Genomic DNA, 11,187 nt, shown 5'->3' with positions numbered 1-11,187 from the left:
CACAGGAAGAGCAAAAGCCAGAACTATCAAGAACATCACCAAAGCAGCTGAGAAAGCCTTGACATAGCTCTGGATCCAGAGAGAATGCCCATGAGAACAAGCGAATTCCACCTGAACATACATGGTCTGATCAACCATGGTGGGGTTACAATCATGAAAAAAATGTTGCACAATCTTTTTTACTCCAATTTCTTCATTTATATATATATATATATATATATATATATATATATATATATATAATATTTGTTTGGACAAACATAATATTGATTACATATATAACTCATAAAAGTTTCATTTAAGAGCTGATCGGGAGGGTGGCAAGGCGAGTGGGGTGGTGGAGGTTGGCTGTGAAGGTCCCTGCTGTGTCCTCCGAGTGGCCCATTGTCATGGCGTCTTGGTGGGGCCAGTGGACTGCCCTGGTTACCTCTGTGTGGGACGTGTCCCGTCTGCCAGGCTGGATCCCATCTCTCGATTGATTGGGTGGAGTCCTTGTTCTCCAGCATGCAGGAACAGCAATTACAAGACATGTCTGTCAGTCATTGTGGTTGTGAAACATTGTCAATTCGCTCGTATGTGTCTGCAGGCACAGACCCCTGGGACTTTTTCGCTGGGCGTGGAGCCAATCACTCATTGCGACAAATAACTCATGAATATGCAATCTGATTGGGTATCTCCTCACTCACACTATGGTCCTATAGTTTAGAATTTACATAGTCACGCCCCCACACTTCAATTGTACAGCTGGGTTCACAGCCCTTGTTCTGTATGCTTTCGCTCCTGTTGTGTCTTGTCTTGTTCTTCCCTCACAGGGTGTATCAAGACTCCCCCATAAAGTATTCATATCTAATGTGTCATTTTTCTAGATATATAATGACTTTTCTCATCTTGCTTACAGTTAGTGCTTTGTCTTTTGTCGTATTGTTTTCTCACTCCCCTCTCGAAACATTCACCGGTTAAGCATTTCGACTCTAATTCTCAATAAATATCAATTTTAACACCAAGATAGCGGCATCTTAAAATCTCCCTTGACACAATAAAATGGTATGAAGGGGATAAAAATCCTTTGACTTAAAGTTTGTCAGGACCCCAATGCACCTTTTTGCTAATTTTATACAGTTTTTATGCTGAATACGAATCTTAAATCCGGTATGAAGGAAACATTTTTATTTTTCGATTATCTGCAACAAATGATCGCACATTGCACTATCCGCCATATAAGGACGAAAACGTGGTGAAAAAAGCCAATCAGGGGCGTGACATAGAATGTGACAACAACATGGATCCTGTAGGAATACACTGTAAGAACGCCGATGAATTTGCCGATAATTCGAGCGATGAACATTATTCTGAAGTGTCCTACGAAGACGGTGAGGAATATGAGCTTTATGAAGGTGTTAAAGGTTATCAATTTGAGCCAGTTAGTCAGCGTATACGTTCAAATTCAGACAAAGTTGCTGGCGATGAAGCCGACACAGCAGTCAGGCCCATCGTGGAGGATTTGGATCATGTTGGAAATATCAACTGGTGAGCAGCCCATCCAGTCCGCCCAATAAATGAGTCATTTTGCAGGTAAGAGAAACTAGGTCAATATTTGCGGCCTTAAATTCATAAACACTTATATTTTTTGGTAAAAACATCAAACAGGATATGCATTTTATGGAACAGTTGAACATATATTTTCATCTAGATAAGATAATTTGCATTAGAAATTACACATTACGTACACTAACAGCAAAAATAAATAAAAAAATCAATTAACATTAATGCTTATAATTTATTCAGTAGTTAACAAACCTTTAAGTTTAATAAAACAATTTCCATTTCATTTCACTTTCCGGGTCATGGCAGTGGCTTTAGCATTGATGCCCAGACTTCCTTTTCCCCAGCCACTTCATTTAGATCTTCTGGAGGGATCCCGAGGCATTCCCAGGGCAGCCGCGAGACATAATCTCTACAGTTTGTCCTGGGTCAACTCCAGGGTGTCTTTCCGGTGGGACATGCATGAAACGTCTCACCAGGGAGGCGTCTAGGAGGCATCCGGATCAGATGCCCCTGCCACCACATCTGGCTCCTCTTAATGCGCAGGAGCAGATCCAATCTGAGCTCCTCCCGCATAAACGAAACCCGGACACCCTGAGGAGGAAACTCATTTCAGCTGCTTGTATCCGGGATCAACATCTTTCGGTCACGACCAACAGCTTGTGACCATTGTTGAGGGTAGGGATGTAGATTGACTGGTAAATTGAGAGCTTCACCTTCCGGCTTAGATCCATCCTTACCACAACAAATCGATAAAAAAATCCGCATCACTGCAGATGCTGCACTGATCCACCTGTCGATCTCAGCTGTTCACTTCTTGAATAGAAAGGATATATGTCGATATAGCTCTGGTGAGTGATCCTTTCATTTAGAATCTTTTAAAGCTTTTATTCATTGCCTTAATTTGTAAAGCTATGGATAAAAAAAAAAGATTTGTGTTCTTGATTTGAAATACAATTTATTGTGTAGGTTTTGGTGCTTGTGTCCACTCTGGTGCACCACATGGATGAATAGAAAGGATATATGTCGATATTTCATCAATGCAGCCCTATGGGGGCACAAACCAGTGCAATCTGTAGGCCGGTCCCAAGCCCGGATAAATGCAGAGGGTTGCGTCAGGAAGGGCATCCGGCGTAAAAACTGTGCCAAACAAATATGAGCGTTCATCTAAAGAATCCCATACCGGATCGGTCGTGGCCCGGGTTAACAACGCCCGCCCCCGGCACTGCTAACCTGCAGGGCGTCGGTGGAAATTCAGCTACTGTGGGTCGAAGACAAAGAAGAGGAGGAAACCGGATCCAGCGTCAGAAGAAAAAGAGGAATGCACAGAGCCTACAACTGAGTGTAGGGACTTTGAATGTTGGGACTATGACAGGAAAAGCACAGGAGTTGGTTGACATGATGATTAGGAGAAAGGTTGATATTCTGTGCATCCAAGAGAGCAGGTGGAAAGGTAGTAAGGCTAGAAGTTTGGGAGCAGGGTTTAAATTATTCTACCACGGAGTTGATGGGAAGAGAAATGGAGTAGGGGTTATTTTAAAGGAAGAGCTGGCTAAGAAAGTCTTGGAGGTGAAAAGAGTATCAGATCGAGTGATGAGACTAAAATTTGAAATTGAGGGTGTTGTGTATAATGTGGTTAGCGGCTATGCACCACAGGTAGGATGTGACCTAGAGTTGAAAGAGAAATTCTGGAAGGAACTAGATGAAGTAGTTCTGAGCATCCCAGACAGCGAGAGAGTTGTGATTGGTGCAGATTGTAATGGACATATTGGTAAAGGAAACAGGGGCGATGAAGAAGTGATGGGTAAGTACGGCATCCAGGAAAGGAACTTTGAAGGGCAGATGGTGGTGGACTTTGCAAAAAGGATGGAGATGGCTGTAGTGAACACTTATTTCCAGAAGAGGGAGGAACATATAGTGACCTACAAGAGCGGCGGTAGAACCACGCAAGTAGATTATATTTTGTGCAGACGATGTAATCTGAAGGAGGTTACTGACTGTAAAGTAGTGGTAGGGGAGAGTGTAGCTCGACAGCATAGGATGGTAGTATGTAGGATGATTCTGGTGGTGGGTAGGAAGATTAAGAAGACAAAGATAGAGCAGAGAACCATGTGGTGGAAGCTGAAAATGGAAGAATGTTATGCAGCCTTCCGGAAAGAGGTGAGACAGGCTCTCGATGGACAACCGAAGCTCCCGGAAGACTGGACGACGACAGCCAAGGTGATCAGAGAGACAGGCAGGAGAGTACTTGGTGTGTCATCTGGTAGGAAAGGGGAGTAGGAGACTTGGTGGTGGAACCCCAAAATACAGGGAGTCATACAAGGAAAGAGATTAGCGAAGAAGAAGTGGGATACTGAGAGGACTGAGGAGAGGCGAAAGGAGTACATCGAGATGCGACGTAGGGCAAAGGTAGAGGTGGCAAAGGCTAAACAAGAGGCATATGAAGACATGTACACCAGGTTGGACACGAAAGAAGGAGAAACAGATCTCTACAGGTTGGCCAGACAGAGGGATAGAGATGGGAAGGATGTGCAGCAGGTAAGGGTGATATAGGATAGAGATGGAAATGTGTTGACTGGTGCCAGTAGTGCTAAATAGATGGAAAGAATGCTTTGAGATGCTGATGAATGAAGAAAATGAGAGAGAAGGGAAATTAGAAGAGGCAAGTGGGAAGGACCAGGAAGTGGCAATTATTAGTAAGGGGGAAGTTAGAAAGGCACTACAAACGATGAAAAATGAAAAGGCAGTTGGTCCTGATGACATACCCTGTGGAGGTATAGAAGCAATTTGGAGAGGTGGCTATGGAGTTTCTGACCAACTTATTCAACAGAATACTCACGGGTGAGAAGATACCTGAAGAATGGAGGAAAAGTGTTCTAGTTCCCATTTTTAAGAACAAAGGGGATGTTCAGAGCTGTGGGAACTATAGAGGAATAAAGTTGATGAGCCACACAATGAAGTTATGGGAAAGAGTAGTGGAGGCTAGACTCAGGACAGAAGTAAGTATCTGCGAGCAACAGTATGGTTTCATGCCTAGAAAGAGTACCACAGATGCATTATTTGCCTTGAGGATGCTCGTGGAAAAGTACAGAGAAGGTCAGAAGGAGCTACATTGCGTCTTTGTGGATCTAGAGAAAGCCTATGACAGAGTACCAAGAGAGGAACTGTGGTACTGCATGCGTAAGTCTGGTGTGGCAGAGAAGTATGTTAAAATAGTACAGGACATGTATGATGGCAGCAGAACAATGGTGAGGTGTGCCTTAGGTGTGACAGAGGAATTTAAGGTGGAGGTGGGACTGCATCAGGGATCAGCTCTGAGCCCCTTCCTGTTTGCAGTGGTAATGGATAGGCTGACAGATGAGGTTAGACTGGAATCCCCTTGGACCATGATGTTCGCAGATGATATTGTCATATGCAGTGAAAGCAGGGAGCATGCAGAGGAACAATTGGAAAGATGGAGACATGCACTGGAAAGGAGAGGAATGAAGATTAGCCGAAGTAAAACAGAATATATGTGCGTGAATGAGAAAAGTGGAGGGGGAAGAGTGAGGCTACAGGAGAAGAGATAGCGAGGGTCGACGACTTCAAATACTTGGGGTCAACAATACAGAGCAATGGAGAGTGTGGTCAGGAAGTGAAGAAACGGGTCCAAGCAGGTTGGAACAGCTGGCGAAAGGTGTCTGGTGTGTTATGTGACAGAAGAGTGTCTGCTAGGATGAAGGGCAAAGTTTACAAAACAGTGGTGAGGCCGGCCATGATGCACGGATTAGAGACAGTGGCACTGAAGAAACAACAGGAATCTGAACTGGAGGTGGCAGAAATGAAGATGTTGAGGTTCTCGCTCGGAGTGACCAGGTTGGATAGGATTAGAAATGAGCTCATTAGAGGGACAGCCAAAGCTGGATGTTTTGGAGACAAGATTCGAGAGAGCAGACTTCGATGGTTTGGACATGTTCAGAGGCGAGAGAGTGAGTATATTGGTAGAAGGATGCTGAGGATGGAGCTCCCAGGCAAAAGAGCGAGAGGAAGACCAAAGAGAAGGTTTATGGATGTGGTGAGGGAAGACATGAGGGCAGTTGGGGTTAGAGAGGAAGATGCAGGAGATAGGCTAAGATGGCAAAAGATGACACGCTGTGGCGACCCCTAACGGGACAAGCCGAAAGGAAAAGAAGAAGATATGTCGATATTTCATCAGAACAAATTTGTCAATAACCCATTTGTCGAAGTCCAATAATCCATGAATGAATTAATTTTATATAGACAACATAGGGCGGCACAGTGATTCAGCTGTAAATTGGTCTCACAGTTCTGAGGTCCAGGGTTCGATCCCGGCCCACCTGTGTGGAGTTTGCATGCTCTCCCGGTGCCTGCGTGGATTTTCTCCGGGCACTCTGGTTTCGTCCCACATCCCAAAGACATACAACGTTAATTGAACACTCTAAATTGTCCCTAGGTGTGATTGTGAGTGCGACTGGTGTCTGTCTCTATGTGCCCTGTGATTGGCAACCAGTTCAAAGCAAGCAAAGCAAAGCAAATTTAACTCAATGTGCTTTACATAATTAAAAGCAAATGAAAACAAATATATCAAACATTTAAAATGGGATAAAAACAATAAAAATGACAATATATATTAAAAAATAATTAAAAGCGCATACCGCGCAAGCAATATGATTAAAAAGTGAACATATTCTAAAACGCATGAGGGAAAAAAAAGTTTTCAACCTGGATTTAAAAACATTTACACTTGAATGCCACACACCTCTGTTGGCAACTTATTCCATTTGTGTGCAGCATAATTCGGTTTCACGATATTTGGTCTGGATTCTGCACGCCACTATATGACCTGAGTCAGTCGATGTCAGAGGTCTACTGGGTTTGTATTCCGTAAACATGTTTTTCACGTATACAGGACTTAAATCATTTAGTGACTTATAGACCAGTAGCAGAACTTTAAAATGTATTCTAAAGCTGACTGGAAACCAGTGCAAGGACTTTTGGATTGGAGTTATATGCTCTCACCGCTGTGTTCTTGTCAGAACATGAGCTGCAGCATTCTGAATGAGCTGCAGCAGTTTAATACTCTTTTTTGGGAGTCCAGTCAGAAGACCATAACAGTAGTCAAGTCTACTTGAGATAAAATCATGGATGAGCTTTTCCTGGTCTGCTTGACACATACAAGGCTTCACTCTAGATATGTTCTTCAGATGGTAGGAGGCAGTTTTTGTGATTGATTTGACATGACTGTTGAAAGCCAGGTTGGAGTCAATCAAAACACCAAGGTTTCGGACTTGGTCTTTGTTTTTTTAAAGATAGAGAGTCGAGGTGTTTACTAACGGCAATTCTCTTTTCTTTATTGCCAAAAACAATTGTGTCAGTTTTGTTGTGATTTAGTTGAAGAAAATTTTCGCTCATCCAATACCTCAATTGAACTGTAGTCATCTGGAGACACTGCTAAATATAACTGTGTGTCATCTGCATAGCTATGATAGTCAAAATTAAAGTTTTGAAGAATTTGACCCAAGGATGTACCCTGCGTCCTGCTCGTTGACAGCTGGGATAGGCTCCAGCACTCCCGCGACACTTATGAGGATGAGCGACTAAGAAAATGGATGGATGGATGGATGGATTGACAACATAGATAGCCCATTTTGTCTTTGCTGGCCCATTGTGTTTTGTGTAAATGTCTTGATCCTTTTTAGTGTTGAACTGTTACTTTGGGACACCTGCTTTATAACTTCTTCCTGTTATACATTAAACATCCATTGCAGAGGTTCATTTTGAATAGTCGCTGGAGTCCTTTTGAAGTACGTTTGGGTTTCAGAATGCTTTTTGAGTCTGGAATGACCTTCACACATTGTCTCAAAATTGCTTGCGGAAAATGCCCAGATTCACCGAGGTGGCTGATTCATCCCAGCCCCATAAGGCACTTTCACATTTACTTCTTCTTTTGCTTTCAGCTTGTCCCGTTAGGGGTCGCCACAGCGTCTCATTTTTTTCCATCTAAGATGTTTCAAATCTTTGAATCCCATTGTAGTGCCTCCCCCAAAGAGCAAGCAAGGGAAGCAAAACAGCAATTTTCTAATTGCACATCCAGTTAGCACGTGGTGTCAGTGTTTTCACGGTGCCAAATTCCCGGTCAAACAAAGCTGCTCAGCAGTACGGGAGTTGTTGAACCGGAGCAGATTTTTCACAATGCGCAAGACCTATTGTGGTTGTCACAATAGACAAGACAGTTCTTCAAATAGATCATTCTATGGGATACTAGCTGAAAAGACGAGAAAACATCGATGGATTTCGGCAATTAAATGGGATGGATGGTTCCCAACAAAATACGCTTGTGTGGCGATCATTTCATTTCAGGTAGGAATTATTCTTCCCAAATTATCAAGACATATTTATAACACCAAATTGACTCATTTGAGAATAATGCGCATTTTTAAAAAAATTAACCGTATGTCACAAAGAGGTTTACGGCGGAAACTATGTGGCAGAAATACGTTTCCATGTACAGAGGAGATGATTCCCTCTCCTAATTTTTTTTTCCCCAATCATAGTTGATAAAGGTGACTTGGTGTAAAACCAGGGGTTCATTTATTTAAATATTGGTATTTGTATTGAAAAACTCTGAGTGGGTCCATCACTATGTAGGATTTATCCCTGATTGAGAACAGATCCAGCAACGACGTATTTGTATGTGTCCAGACTTTTATCTGCTTTCAGACTCTTCTGTGTAAATCTCAACAATTTATTTGCCAGATACATGTGTATATCTAGTTGTCCAAGACAGGGAAGCCAATTAACAAATTTCATCTTGGCAAAAACATCGACTTTGGCATTAAATATGGATCCTCCATGCCAAGTGTCTCTAAATTTTCCACGTACCATTGTTTATTATCACCTAAATGTTTAACAGTATTGGACAAAACTCTGGGTGTCGTACTATAGGACTTATTTTCGTTTCGTCTCAACTGAATTAACTTTCAACAATGCTTTGTTTGACTGGCAATACGGTGACGTAAACAAAAATCACATGATTTTATGATGTAGGTGGACAATCTCTATACTGTATTTTAATTGGCTAATTTTCGGCCTTTGGGCCACATTACCTGTGCCCCATGGCTGTCTACTGGGAGCAGTTAAAGACATGCGCACTTTAATTTTCATGGCACGTCACTTAAATAACTGCTCACGGGCCGGCCCCATTTTAGTCGCAGTTAGAGAAATTGTGCTTGGCTTTGGCAAAGCTTTTGGATTATGCTAAATGTTTATAACGGAATTGCCTTAGTAATATAATTGGTATGCATCATAATGCATATTATTATTCATGATCAAATATTATTTATAGGTTACTACTCTATAAAGAGAAGATAATTATTTTGAGCTGACATAGTGCTCCATTGGTGCCATCTGGTGGGATCAGGCCCTGCTGGCCCCAAATGCAGAGATGTCACTGCACTGTACATTACAATAAAAAGAAATACAAAGTTTTGGACTGCATGATAAAAACAAAGATGCTCAATGGGTTCATATTTTGTTGGCTTTATAGTATTTGTTTTGATTCAGATCTCAACATAGAGTGTGACTGTGTATGAGGACATTTACAATCTCCTCAGGGCTCGCTCCTTTTTACTTGTTCCATCAAGGAGTCAAGAATATAACCTGAGGAACAAGAGCCCTTAAATACGATCTATATCTATGAGGCTCCCTTCACAGTGTCGTCGGGAGCCCTTGTTGTGTCATTATCCAATCAGTTCCACTTTATCATATAGGGAACGTCCTTATCATTTAAGTGGCAGTCCGTGATTTCCCTGCAACCTTGCTTGCACCGTTAGCTGTTGCTATTACTGTACCTGGGGTCATGAAAAGCACCATGAGGAAAAGAGTGTGAAAGATGGACAGGTTTTTCAAGAACCTTAAGGTCTTGGCTTGACTTTCTACTGTTACTGGGGTCAACCAACAGTAGAAAGTCCTATTCTACCGCTAACTAGCTTGTCAATTGAACTGAAATGTATTGTAACTCTCCTGGCGGATTAGATAAATATGGAGGTTACAGAGTGAACTTTCTGAATTCCTACTATTAAACAAGAGATGAGCTCATATACCTATAGTTATCATCACTGGGTAATAATAATCACTCCTCAACGTGTACTGAAGTGTAGAGTAGGAATCAGGAAATACTGAATAACCCAAGTGAACTTAAAATGCTGTTTTTAAAGCATGAATTAATTGTGGCTTATCACAATTTGTTAATTTTCACTGATCGCACTCACACCTGATTACCTTCAGAAATGTTCAATCAAGAAATCCCTTCAACAGAATATGGCCTGAAAAAAAAAGACCAAAAAAAATCTAAGAACTGTAAAAAAAAGAAAGAAAAAGAAACAAAGTAAGTGACATCAGTCTGGATAACGCTACAAAACGATTTCTAATACTTTAGGATACCAGTGAACCACAGGGAGAGCCATTGTCCTCAAATGGAGAAAACATGGAACACTGGTAAACCTTAGCAGGACCGGCCAGACTACCAAGATGACTCCAAGACAGCAGTAATGACTCATCCAGGAGCCCACAATGGAACTCAGGACAACATCTAAAGGACTGCAGGCTGGCAGGCGAAAATCGCTGCTGACCAAAAAGAGAGCAGCTTTTGCACCCCCCCCCCCCAAAAAAAAAAAAAAAAAAACATTATGTGACTAGAACATTTAAATAGGACAAATGTATGACCTCATGGGCTGCTATTAAATTATTGGCTGATTTAACAGGCTTCTAATACTCTCAATTTTAGTCCTTCAAATAGGTTTATAGTACAATTGTGGTCATATTAAGGAGAACAGTAATTATAAAATGCTTTCTGTACAAAAATTGTTACACTGATAGCAAAATCTGCCGAATCATCAAGACCTTTAGAGAACAATCACTTTCTTGACGCGGCCAAATGCATTTGAGCATAATAATATTGGACTTGAATAATAACCATGAACCAGGATCATCATTTTGGATACAAATGCACATACACATAAAATACCTATCAAAATATGTACTTACTGTATATTTTATATACAGTGGAAAGGTAGATCAACTGGTTAAAGCGCATGCCTCACAGTTCTAATGTCAGGGGTTCGAATCCAAAGAGTAGAGTTTGAATGTTCTCCCCATGCCTGCGTGGGTTTTCTCCAGGCGCTTCGGTTTCCTCCCACATCCCAAAAACATACATTGATTGGAGACTCTAAATTGCCCTTGGGTGTGATTGTTGTTTTTAGGTGCCCTCAGATTTGGCTGGCACCCAGTTCAAGGTGTATCCCACCTCCTGCCTGAAGATAGTTTGGATAGGGTCCACCACTCCCGCGACCCTTGTGAGGCTAATCGGCTCAGAATATTGTTGCATATTATACCTAAAATAATCAAGAAATCAAAAGAATTAAGGCTAATTTCAATTAGTGAAGTCTTGCTCCATTTATAATACAGCTTGTATTGCCCATTTGGTTTTGCCACTGTTGAGATAAAATCCCAAGTATGCAAAAAAAAAAAAAAAAAGGTCAGTAAACAAGGTCTATTAAAGTTGAAAATATTCACCAAAAGCACTCATACCATCCATTCTCCGGGCAACCAATTGGGAATTATTTTATGTGAAAAGCCAATGAAGTT

The 11,187-nt window shown here is 41.7% G+C and overlaps 1 long non-coding RNA gene across 1 annotated transcript; it reads left to right on the top strand.

Annotated features, from left to right (window-relative positions):
* Positions 1-1,237: 1,237 nt before the first annotated feature.
* Positions 1,238-10,188, top strand: LOC133503038 (uncharacterized). Its single transcript, XR_009795607.1, has 4 exons — positions 1,238-1,370; positions 1,449-1,572; positions 1,890-2,393; positions 9,980-10,188. It is a non-coding gene; the product is annotated as an uncharacterized LOC133503038 (long non-coding RNA).
* Positions 10,189-11,187: the final 999 nt, after the last annotated feature.

The sequence above is a fragment of the Syngnathoides biaculeatus genome, chromosome 7 (genome assembly GCF_019802595.1).
Source record: "Syngnathoides biaculeatus isolate LvHL_M chromosome 7, ASM1980259v1, whole genome shotgun sequence".
In the NCBI taxonomy this organism is placed as follows: Eukaryota; Metazoa; Chordata; class Actinopteri; order Syngnathiformes; family Syngnathidae; genus Syngnathoides; species Syngnathoides biaculeatus.
The sequence above is the reverse complement of the archived record's forward strand: the minus strand, read 5'-3'. Positions and strand labels throughout refer to the sequence as shown.